A 10,807-nucleotide genomic window follows, 5' to 3' on the forward strand; every position below is an offset into this window, starting at 1 on the left:
TGGGAAGTCCGTCCTCAGGGTCAGACACTGTATTCCAGAGGTGGCCAAGGCTGTATCTCATGCTGGTGGCTGAACTTGGTCATGGAGAGCAGTTGAAGCTTGGCACTGGGAGAGGCCATTGGTGAAGATGCAGCCCCAGCCGTATAACTCCAGCCTCTTTTACTGCTAAGGAAAACTACGTTGTGAATATGTACTATGCTTTCTGTATCTATTCATCTGCCCCTGGCTGTGTAGGCTAATCCATTCAAGATGAAAGTTTTTTTTTTTTTTAGCTTTATTTATTTTATATGTGTGAGTACACTGTTGCTGTTTTCAGACACACCAGAAGAGGGCATCAGATCCCATTATAGAGCCACCATGTGGTTGCTGGGAATTGAACTCAGGACCGCTGGAAGAGCAGTCAGTGCTCTTAACTGCTGAGCCATCTCTCCAGCCTAGGATGAAAGATTTTTTTTTAATGTTTGTTTTAAAATTTGTTTAACATACAGCAAGGAGGCTGTCTTGAAGGATGTTTTCTAAGGCAGCTGTGTGGGGTCTGATACTAAAAGTAATTCACAGCTCGACACTTGAAGCCTCCAGCGTTGACTGTTAGGAGTCAAAGGTTTTCCATGGACATAGAAATATAGTAAGTATCTGTTTTTCAAGTCACTGCCCCACAAGGCTTTATTGACAGTTTTATCATTTAGAAAGAGGAGACTATAGCTATAGTGAACTTTTGGTGAGAGTCAGCAATATTTATGTAGTGCTAGCAATTATTTTTAGTCTCTCTCAAAATACACACACACACACACACACACACACACACACACACACACACACACACACATGCAAGCTCTCCACTACAGAACTCAGGCCCTGGCTTTCTTCTGCCTTCGCATCCTTCTTTTACAGTCGTCGCTGGAGTGGGGAGAAAGGCTTCCAGACTCCCAGACATGCCTGCAGAGGGCACTGGAGGACAGGAAGCAAAGACTCCTGCCTGCACAGAGGGCGCTGTCCTGGTTACCATACCCAAGCTGTCACATCCAGCTAGTGCAGGGCGCTTTCTACAGTCATGGGAATGGTCTGTGTAGGAAACCCGTTGTCTCCAACCTGTATGTTCCATTTTGATGGTTTCTTTTCTTTCTTTCTCTTTTAGATTTCTCTCTTTTCTTCTGTGTGTGAGTGTGTTGCCCACGTATATGTCTTTGTACCAGGTCTGTGCCTGGTGCCCAAGGAAGTCAGAACAGGTATCAGATTCCCTAGATCTTGAGTTACAGATGGCTGTGGGAAAAAATGGGTGCCGAGAGCTGAACCCAGGTCCTCTGCAAGAGCAAAAGGTCTCTTAACCGCTGAGCCTTCTCCCCAGCACCCATTTTGACAGTTTCTTGCTTTAGTAGAGATATGAGTGTCCACACCATGGGTACTGTACAGATTCTTTAAACTGTGTATGAGTTATCCACAGCTGGGCGTATGTCATCGGAATTCCAGCACACCTGATTGTGGCCCCGCCCCTCCCGCCACATCATGCCCCTTCCCCATTACATCATGTCTAATGCTTTCCTGTATCGTCCATCTCACTGACTCCAGGTCAGCCTCTCACACAGGAAGGTGGCACCGCGTATTTTGGACTCTCCTTCTACAAGTAACCATGAAGTTGAAGAGACAGGCTGTCCTGATGTGTTCCTTCCCTCTGCCCAAAGGCACACGCCCATAGAAGAGATGCCCGGGTTTAATAAAAGAAAAACAGAGGACTCACAGCCTGACAAACCTGATCATGTGTATGAAAATAACAAAACATTTGGGACCGTAGCTGCCTAGAAAACATGGGACATAGCCGGGCAATGTTGGATGATGTTCTTAACCCCAGAATTTGGGAGTCAGAGGCAGGTGGATCTCTGAGTTCGAAGCCAGGCTGGTCTACAGAGTGAGTTCCAGGACAGCCAGGGCTACACAGAGAAACCCTGTCTCAAAAAACCAAAACCAAAAAACCAAGAAAGAAAGAAAGAAAGAAAGAAAGAAAGAAAGAAAGAAAGAAGGAAGGAAGGAAGGAAAGGAAGGATACATGATGGATAAATGATAGATAACAGATAGATGGGTGAGTGGGCAGGTGGGCAGGTGGACGAATGGACAGACAGACAGTCAGATGTGGGACATAAGGTCACAGTGCCAGTAGGAAAGTTCTAATGGGGACAGTGTCATGTGGCTGCACAGACACCCTGGATAGACTCAGAAGCTACTTGTCTTCATTTTCTCTTTTTCTTCTGCAACAGACAGATCCATGCCTTTTATACAAATTTTTTAAAATATTTATTTAATAAATAAATGTGTATGTGAGTACACTGTGACTGTCTTCAGACACACCAGAAGAGGGCATTGGATCCCATTACAGATGCTTGTGAGCCACCATGTGGGTGCTGGGAATTGAACTCAGGACCTCTGGAAGTGCTCTTAACCGCTGAGCCATCTCTCAGCCCTTTCATACAAATTTAAACTTATTGTGTGTGTGTGTTTTTTGGGGGGGGGGTGTCGGGTGTTGCATGGGCAAGTCTTAGTGCTCATGTGGTGGCCAGAAGACAACTTTGAAGAGTTCATTCTCTCCTTTTCCCAGTGAGTCCCTGGGATGGAATTCAGGTCTTCAGGCTTGGCAGTAAACAGGTCTGCTCACTGAGCCACCTCCCCTGCCCCAGGTCTACTTCTTCTAGGGCAGCAACAGGAAGGGAAATGACACCAGAGCTGCACGTGTTTATGCTTGTAAGTCATGCCAACCCAATGATGCAATCCGCTGTAAGAAACAGCTGTAGAGACAGAAGCAAAGCCACAAGGGGCACCTGGAAGGGAAAGCTTCCTTAGAGCTTCTACCTAAATGTCACAGGTGGTGAGTGTCACCTGCATCCAACACTGGAGGGGTGTGGCCTGTGAGATCACACTTTAAGCACCAGGAAGATGAAGGTGCTGAGTGAGTCAGCGCTGAGCCAGCAGCCGCCTCAGAACCCAGCTGTTCACCTGCCTGTTGGGCTACACTGTCCTCCTGGTAGGGGTGGATGTTCCAGTCTGTCTTCTGTGATCTTGTCGTGAATCACAGAGGGAAATCTACACTCTAACAGCGGACTTGGTGATAACCCCCCAAGTCTTTCTTAGCGTCCCCCAAGACGTGAGGCTACCAGCATCTTTGCTGGTTGTTGGAAGATGCTGCCTCGTCTGACAGATGACTCCAGGGCATCAAGGATCAATAATAGCAGACACACAGCCGTGAGGATGGTGTGCCTGGGCTGTGTGCACTCGGAAGGCACTCCTGTTTCTGGTGCTGGTACTGTTTCTGGAAAGTTCTATCCAGAGGCCTCTGACAGCCAAATATGAAGCAATACTTCACACGCCCTCTGTTTTGTTGGTCTTTGCAACCTCAGCTTTTACAGAAGCAAACCAATCCCCAGGATCCGCCCCCACCCCCACCCCCACCCCCAACTCATCTGCTGCCCCTTCCAGCACTTTCTCCACATTGCAAAGGAAGCAAGCAGACCTGACCATTCCAAGATGCTGGTGTCTCATCATGGAACCCATTACGTTTGTGTCCAAGATGTGGCCCGTATATGGTTAACACCTTTAAAAAGTGATTCAGGCCTGCGCGTGCTGAGACTGGATCTGAGTGTCCGTGACATGTCTCGGCAAGGCACGAGGTATACACGAAGCAGCGACTGGGTCTCTCTCGCGCCACTTTGTGTAATCTTTAGGATAGACTTGGAGAGAGGGCTAGGCATGAGATGAAGACAGAAGTCAGAACGGGAGTAACAGAGCAGCAAGACGTAGGAGGTGGAGGAAGGACAGCAACCTGCGTGACCTCTCAAAGTTGAACTTTGCCTTACAGACCTGTGAGGGAACAAGCGTATGTCCCTTAGTGTAGCAGTTTGTGTCTTTTGCCTAGGAATCTTAGTCTCTTCTACAATGGGGAGTCTCTGAGAATGGAAACTTTTTTTTTCACATATAGCTTTTGTGTGAGTTGCACCTGGTTACTGTGAAGGTCACAGTTGGCACCTGTGCAGGTCTGGGCACAGAGGGTGTGGTGGTGTGAGTGAGAATGGCTCCCACAGGCCTCTGTATTTGGATACTTGGTCCCTAGTTGCTAGAACTGATTGGGAAAGATTGGGGGATGGGGGGATGACCTTGTTGGAGAAGTCGGGTCACCAGGGGCTGCCTTTAATGTTTCAAAAGCCCATGCTATTACCAGTGTTTTCTCTGTCTGTCTGTCTGTCTGTTTGTCTTTGCCTCCTACTTGTAGAACAAGATGTGAGCGCTCCCCTGTCCTGCCACCCTGCCTTTTCTCTGCTACGGTGACGGTGACGCTAACCCTCTGTAGCTGTTAACCGAAATTAAATGCGTTCTTTTATGTCCTGCCTTAGTCGTAGCACTGTAGCTCAGCAACAGAAAGCTCAGACAAGAGGACACTTCATCTAGACGCAGAGTGGGGGTCATGAGCTCAGCCCAAGACCTTAATGCCCCTAGGGTCTTCATACAGCAGAAGGGCAAAGGTCAGCAGGACCGACCCGTTATTTACTTTCTTCTTCGAGATTTAGTGTGATTTCCATGATCCCCCCGCCGCCCCCCCCCGCCGCTGCCCCCCCAGGCTTTGAAGGAGAGGGAGAAAATAACCTTTGAGGGTTGTCCTGAGTCTGCAGGCCAAATGTACAGGGCCAAATGATGTAATTGATGCTGACAATGTTATTTCTGTCCTCAGTGAGACCGGGCATCATGTGTACATGTATGCCCCCGGGGATCATAGGAAGACAAGCGAGGAATTCCAGGCCTATGTAATCAGAAAATAACTCCTGTTCCACAGAACTACACAGCCTCACCTCATGAAACTCACCCTTGAACCCTGTACTGTGAAGAAGCACTCGGAGTGAGTAACCAGCTTATCCCAGTAGCCTCCTAAGGTTCTAGAAAAAACATTTTCTTCCCTATCTACAAGGCAGGACTCACCAGTTCACCACAGAGTGAGAAACTGGAAGACCTGACTACGCCCTTGGGGCCTGCAAGTGTAGATGGGTTTCAGATCGAGCTATGAGGAAACATTATTTTATAACACTCCCTCCTGACTGACCCCAGACCTACAGCTAACTCCTGGGTTGTATAAGAAAATAGGCCAAGCACGCCATGAGGCATTCACAAGGCCTGCAGTGGAAAGAGGCAAGAAGAGCCCAGATTCCTACAACACACTGGGCTCCTTCTTCGCAGTACTGTAACAGGAGACAGAGCGTCACTGGAGAGTATCCAAGAGCCACACACCCTACTTCTACAACGCATGAATCATGGGGATCTCCCCTCTCTCCTTGGTTCTCTACACAACCTTTAGCACAGAAGGCATTCCACTGGCAGCGAGGAAGCCATCTCGGAGGCTGGGGGCGGGTATTAAATCCAGGCTCGGGTTGTTTGTTCAGTCACTCTTACAGCCCTGCATGCTTGCCACACACGGTACCACAATGTCCCTCTTACATGTGGACTGCATGCCCCGGACAGGGACTTTGTGCTCTGTCCTAGATGAGTCCTCCCCACCCTTCCAATACCCACACAAATGCATGAGCAGAAATGCCAGCCAACCCTCCTGCGGCGTCCACAGGACCCACACAGCCTTTCCCACAAGCTGCCCCTTGTTTTTGTCCAGCATGAGGGCGGGCTAAGAGGTTTTTGGTTCCTGACACTGCTGCAGCATGGCTGAGTCTTGGCAAGAACACTGCATATTGGATGAAGCCCAGGACATGCCCCACCCTAGCAGGCCAAGCTTCAGAGAATGCCGATTCCTTCAGTGCGTTCTTACTCCCTCTCAAAACGACTCTCAGTGGGCACTTTTCGCTTTCTGATTTTGATGTCTGTCTCTTTTACATCTGCGCTTTCTTTTCAAATGTCCCAGCAACCTTGTTTTATCTCCAGTCTCCCTGGGACAGTCGTGGCTCATATTCGCAGCACTGCCCGTCTCTTTGATTAGCTTTCTCTGTCTTTACACTGGAGGGAGATCTTTGTATGTGTATGTGATTGTATATGTGTATGTATTTGTATATGTGTATACGATGTGTATTGCGCATATAGGTATATGCATGTATTTGTGTATATATGTATATGTTACATGTGTATATATGTATATACATGTATATGTATATTCTAATATATGAGAGTTTGATACATGCATACAATGTATCTTGGTTATATTCACATCCTGTTATGTCCTCTAACTCAGATCTGTCTTCACCCTTGATACTCTTTATTTTGTTTTGTCTTGTCCTTGTGTTTTTGTACCCCATTGGATTATTTGTGCTGCCCTTGCACTTCTGGGGGTGGGGCCCTTCAGTGAGTGTGTTCAACTTAACAGGGCACACACCCTTAAAGAAAATCGACTCTCCCTTCTGCAAAAGACATCAACTGCCAATAGCTCCCAGAAAAACAAAACAAAACAAAAACAAAAAAACCCTCTTGAAACCTTTTTCCCTAGCTCACTCAAAATGAACTCCTGGCTAGTTTTTGTCTGGATGACCTGTCTATTGGTGAGAGTGATGTACTGACGTCACCCACTATTGCTGTGTGAGGGTCAATAATGTGATTTTAGCCGTAACAGCCTTTCTTTTATGTCCTTGGGTGCCCTTGTGTTTGGGGTACAGATGTTTAGAACTGTAATAACCCCTTGGTGGATTCTTCCTTTGTGAGTATGTAGTGTCCTTCCCTATCTCTTATGGTTAGTTTTGGTTTGATTTCTGCTATTTGTTATTCTGTGGTTCCTCCCCGGTTTTGGTTTCCTGGTCTGGGATTATTTATTCCTTGTATTTTCTTGATATGATTAATCTCTTCAGATTGAAGTTTTCCTTCGAATACCTTGTGCTGAACTCGATTTATAGATAGATACTGCTTACACATCATCTTATGTGGAATATTTTTCTTTCTCCATTGTCTTAGGGTTTTATTGCTACGAACAGACACCATGGCCAAGGCATCCCTCTACGGACAACTTTTGATTGGTGCTGGCTTACAGTTTAAGAAGTTCAGTCCATTGTCATCAAGGTGGGAGCATGGCAGCATCCAGGCAGACATGGTGCAGGAGGAGCTGAGAGTTCTACATCTTCATCTGAAGACTCCTAGAAGACTGGCTTCTAGGCAGCTAGGATGAGGGTCTTAAGGCCCATACCCACAGTGACACACTTCCTTCAACAAGGCTACACCTACTTCAACAAGAACACACCTCCTAATAGTACCACTCCCTGAGCCAAACATACACAAACCATCACATCCATCCATTGCGTTTGACCATTTTTCTGGGTGTAGTAGCCTCGTATGGCATTTGTGGTCTCTTAGAGTTTGTAGAGTGGCAGTCCAGGCTCTTCTGGCTTTCTGATTCTTTATTGAGAATCCTGGTATTATTCTAATAGGTCTGTCTTTATATGTTACTTGATCGTGTCCCCTATAGCTGTTAATATTCTTTCTGTGCTCTGCATTTTTAGTACTTTGAATGTCACTACGTGCCAACGGTGATTTCTTTTCTGGCCTTGTTCCTTTGGAGTTCTTTATGCTTCTTGTACTTTGGTAGGCACCTCTGTTTTTTAGGTTAGAGAAGTTTCATCTATGATTTTGATGAAAATATTTTCTGTGCCTTTGACCTGGGATTCTTCACCTTCCCCTATACCTATTATTTGCAAATTTGGTCTTTTAAATCGTGTTCCAGATTTCCTAGATGTTTTGGGCCTGTTTTTTTTTTCTTCTTCTTTTATTTAACATTTTCTTTGACTGAGTTAATTATCCATCTCTTCTATCTTGTTTTCAATTCCTGAGATTCTCTATTCCCTGTGTTTATTAGATGATGTTGGTGAAGCTTACCTCTGAGGGTTTTTTGGTTGGATGGTTGGTTGTTTTTGTTGTTGTTTTGTTTTTGGTTTTGGCTTTTTTTTGTTTTTGTTTTTAACTTCTTAAAATTTTCATTTCTAGTTTTATCTCAGTTTAGTTTTTCTTTTTTTTTTTTAAATATTTTTAAAATTATTTATTTATTTTGTGTATCTGAGTTACACTGTAGCTGTCTTCAGACTCACCAGAAGAGGGCATCAGATCCCTTTAAAGATGGTTGTGAGCCACCATGTAGTTGCTGGGAATTGAACTCGGGACCTCTAGAAGAGCAGTCAGTGCTCTTAACTGCTGAGCCAGCTCTCTAGCCCAGTTTGGGTTTTCTTTAGTGATTCTATCTCTGCTTTATGTCTTGAGCAGTTTGCACTGTTTCATTCCACTGCTTACGTGTGTTTTCACAGACTTCCTTAAGGGATTTATTTATGTGCTCTTTAAGGTCCTGTATAGATTCATCATTGCTACTTTGAAGCACTTTAGTCTTGTGCTTCGGTTATATTGTATCTCTCAGCACCTGCTGTAGTGGGTTATTACGCTCTGGTGAAGGCAGAAGGTTTTCACTGCTCATGCTTGTCTGTCTGCACTCATGTCTAGGTATCGCCCTTTGTGTTGATCATGCTTGTCTGTTTGCACTCATGTCTAGGTATCGCCCTTTGTGGTGACTGAGGACATCCTAGGAATTGATATCTGCTCTTGTCTTTTCTGGTTTCTGTTTTCCTGGTTTCTGTTTTCCTCTTTAAATCTTTGAAGAGTGTGTTGGCTGTAGATTGCCTGGTAGAGAGCGCTTCTGCAGGTAGGTGGATGGCAGAAGGGAGTAGAGGCAGGCTAGAAAAAGAGGCTGAGGGGATCCGGTCCACACCAAGTTGTGGGAATTTGGAGTTGGAGGTGTGGTGGGAAGAGGGGGTCCTGCAAGTAGGTTGCAGTAAGACAAAAAATAATATGCAGAGACAGGGATAATAATGTGTGGTAATCAACTATGCTTGGCCCATGGGAAGTGTTTGGAAGTGTGGCATTATTGGAGGAGGTGTAGCCTTGTTAGAGGAAGTGGGTCACTGTGAAGGCAGGACTTTGAGGTCTCATATATATGCTTAAGTCTGGCCGGTGTGAGCCAGGTCTTCTCTTGGCTGCCTTCTAATCAATATGGAGAACCCTTGGCTCCTCCAGCACCATGCCTGACTGCAGGCTGCCATGCTTTCTGCCACGATGATAATGGACTAAACTTCTGAAACTATAAGCCAGCCCCAATTTAAATGTTGCCCTTTATAAGAGTTGTCTTGGCCAAGTGCCCATGAAGGTCAAAGCAGGCCACCATACCCTTTGGAGCTGAAGTTACAAGCACTTATGAGCCACTCAGTGTGGGTGTTGTGAACTCAAACTCTGGTCCCATGAGAGAGCAGCAAACACTCTTAACCACTGAGCCATCTTTCCAGCCTCAGCACTTGACTCTATTTAATGTTCTTCTTGGAGAGAGCTGTCTTAATTGTCCTAGTGCCTAGGCATACCAACGATTATGTGTGTATGTGTGCATGTGTATGTATGTGTGTGTGTATGAGTGCATTCATGTGTATGGGGACCCATGGAAGACAGAAGAGAGAATCAGACCAGTGGAGCTGGAGTTACAGGCAGTTACAGGACACCCAGTATGTGTGCTAGGACCCAAGCTCTGTTTTTCCAGAAGAGCAGCAAGTATTCTTATTCACTGAACTTCACTCACTGAACCATCTCTTCAGCCTCAAATTACAACATGTTGAGTCAGGGTTTCATCATGTAGCTGTCCTGAACTCACCATATAGACCAGGTTGGTCTTAAGCTCACAGAGATATGCCTATAGATATTTCTCCCAAGGGCAAGAATTAAAGATGCATGCTACTATGCTGAACTGGCCCCAAAACAAACATTTTAGTGACTGAGCCACACATTTACATAGTTCTGTTTTAGGGATCTGCGCCACTTTTTTCTGTGATACAAATAGCCAAGACTGCAGTTTTTAGAACTGCTTGGCTCTTCTCACAAACATCTGTCTAAAAATGTGCTTGTGAAGGGCGTTCCCGCAGAGCCGTGACGTGGCTATAGCCCTCCCTGGACTTGGCACAGCTGGTTTGGATTCTTTCATAACTTTAATCTGAAGGCATACAATGTCTGGCGCAGGAACTTTCCGGGGGATTCTACAGAGTCCCGTGCAACCAGACAGCTTAAAATACATCAGCGAACTTGTCTTATGTTTGGAATACAAATGGAAAGAAAGACTTGATTCACTCTGAGGTTCAAGAAACAAAGCAAAAGATGTCCAGCTAAGATACTGAAGGCAATGGGTGTTGAGCTTTCTGTATCCAGTCTCCCTCCAAACGGTGGGTGCTGGTGAGCAGCCGTTAGGACTCAGTCTGAAGGATGGCAGTTTGGTGTCTCTAGTCGCTTCTGGGCTCATCAGCCTGAGGCTCCTAGGCCCACATCCCTGCTGGATAAACTCCAACAGGAAAGGAGGTCTTGAACCCCATTGAAAAGAAAGAGAGGAACAGGGAGGGGTGTGTGAATGGCCTGCTCCGCAGACCGTTGGAAAACTGGCCTTCCACTCTGAATGCCGCTGAGTGTGTTCACAGGCAACTTCATGTTTTCTTTGCTTTTGTAAATCTCATTTTTTTTCCAGTTTCCACTTTGGGTTCAACTCTCAGTTATAATTTCATGTTCCGGAATGTTCTTGGAGTTCATCTGGTGCCTTCCTCCCTGGTTCTGGCTCCTTGATGAAGGCTCCGAAATGAAGGGGACACAACACACCAAGTCTGTGAACCCCCTCCCCCCGGGAGTGTCCTAAGGGTCCCATCTGCAGGATGCAGAGCCCCAGCACTCCTGAAGGGAGAAACAGGTTGTACTCTCCAGAAAACCGCCATTGTTACTGCTACATACTGTGAATTCAGATGCCATCTTCCACCTTGCTCCACCCCAGGCATCTGCGCAGACACCT

The sequence above is a fragment of the Mus musculus genome, chromosome 18 (assembly GCF_000001635.26).
Source record: "Mus musculus strain C57BL/6J chromosome 18, GRCm38.p6 C57BL/6J".
Taxonomy (NCBI): Eukaryota; Metazoa; Chordata; class Mammalia; order Rodentia; family Muridae; genus Mus; species Mus musculus.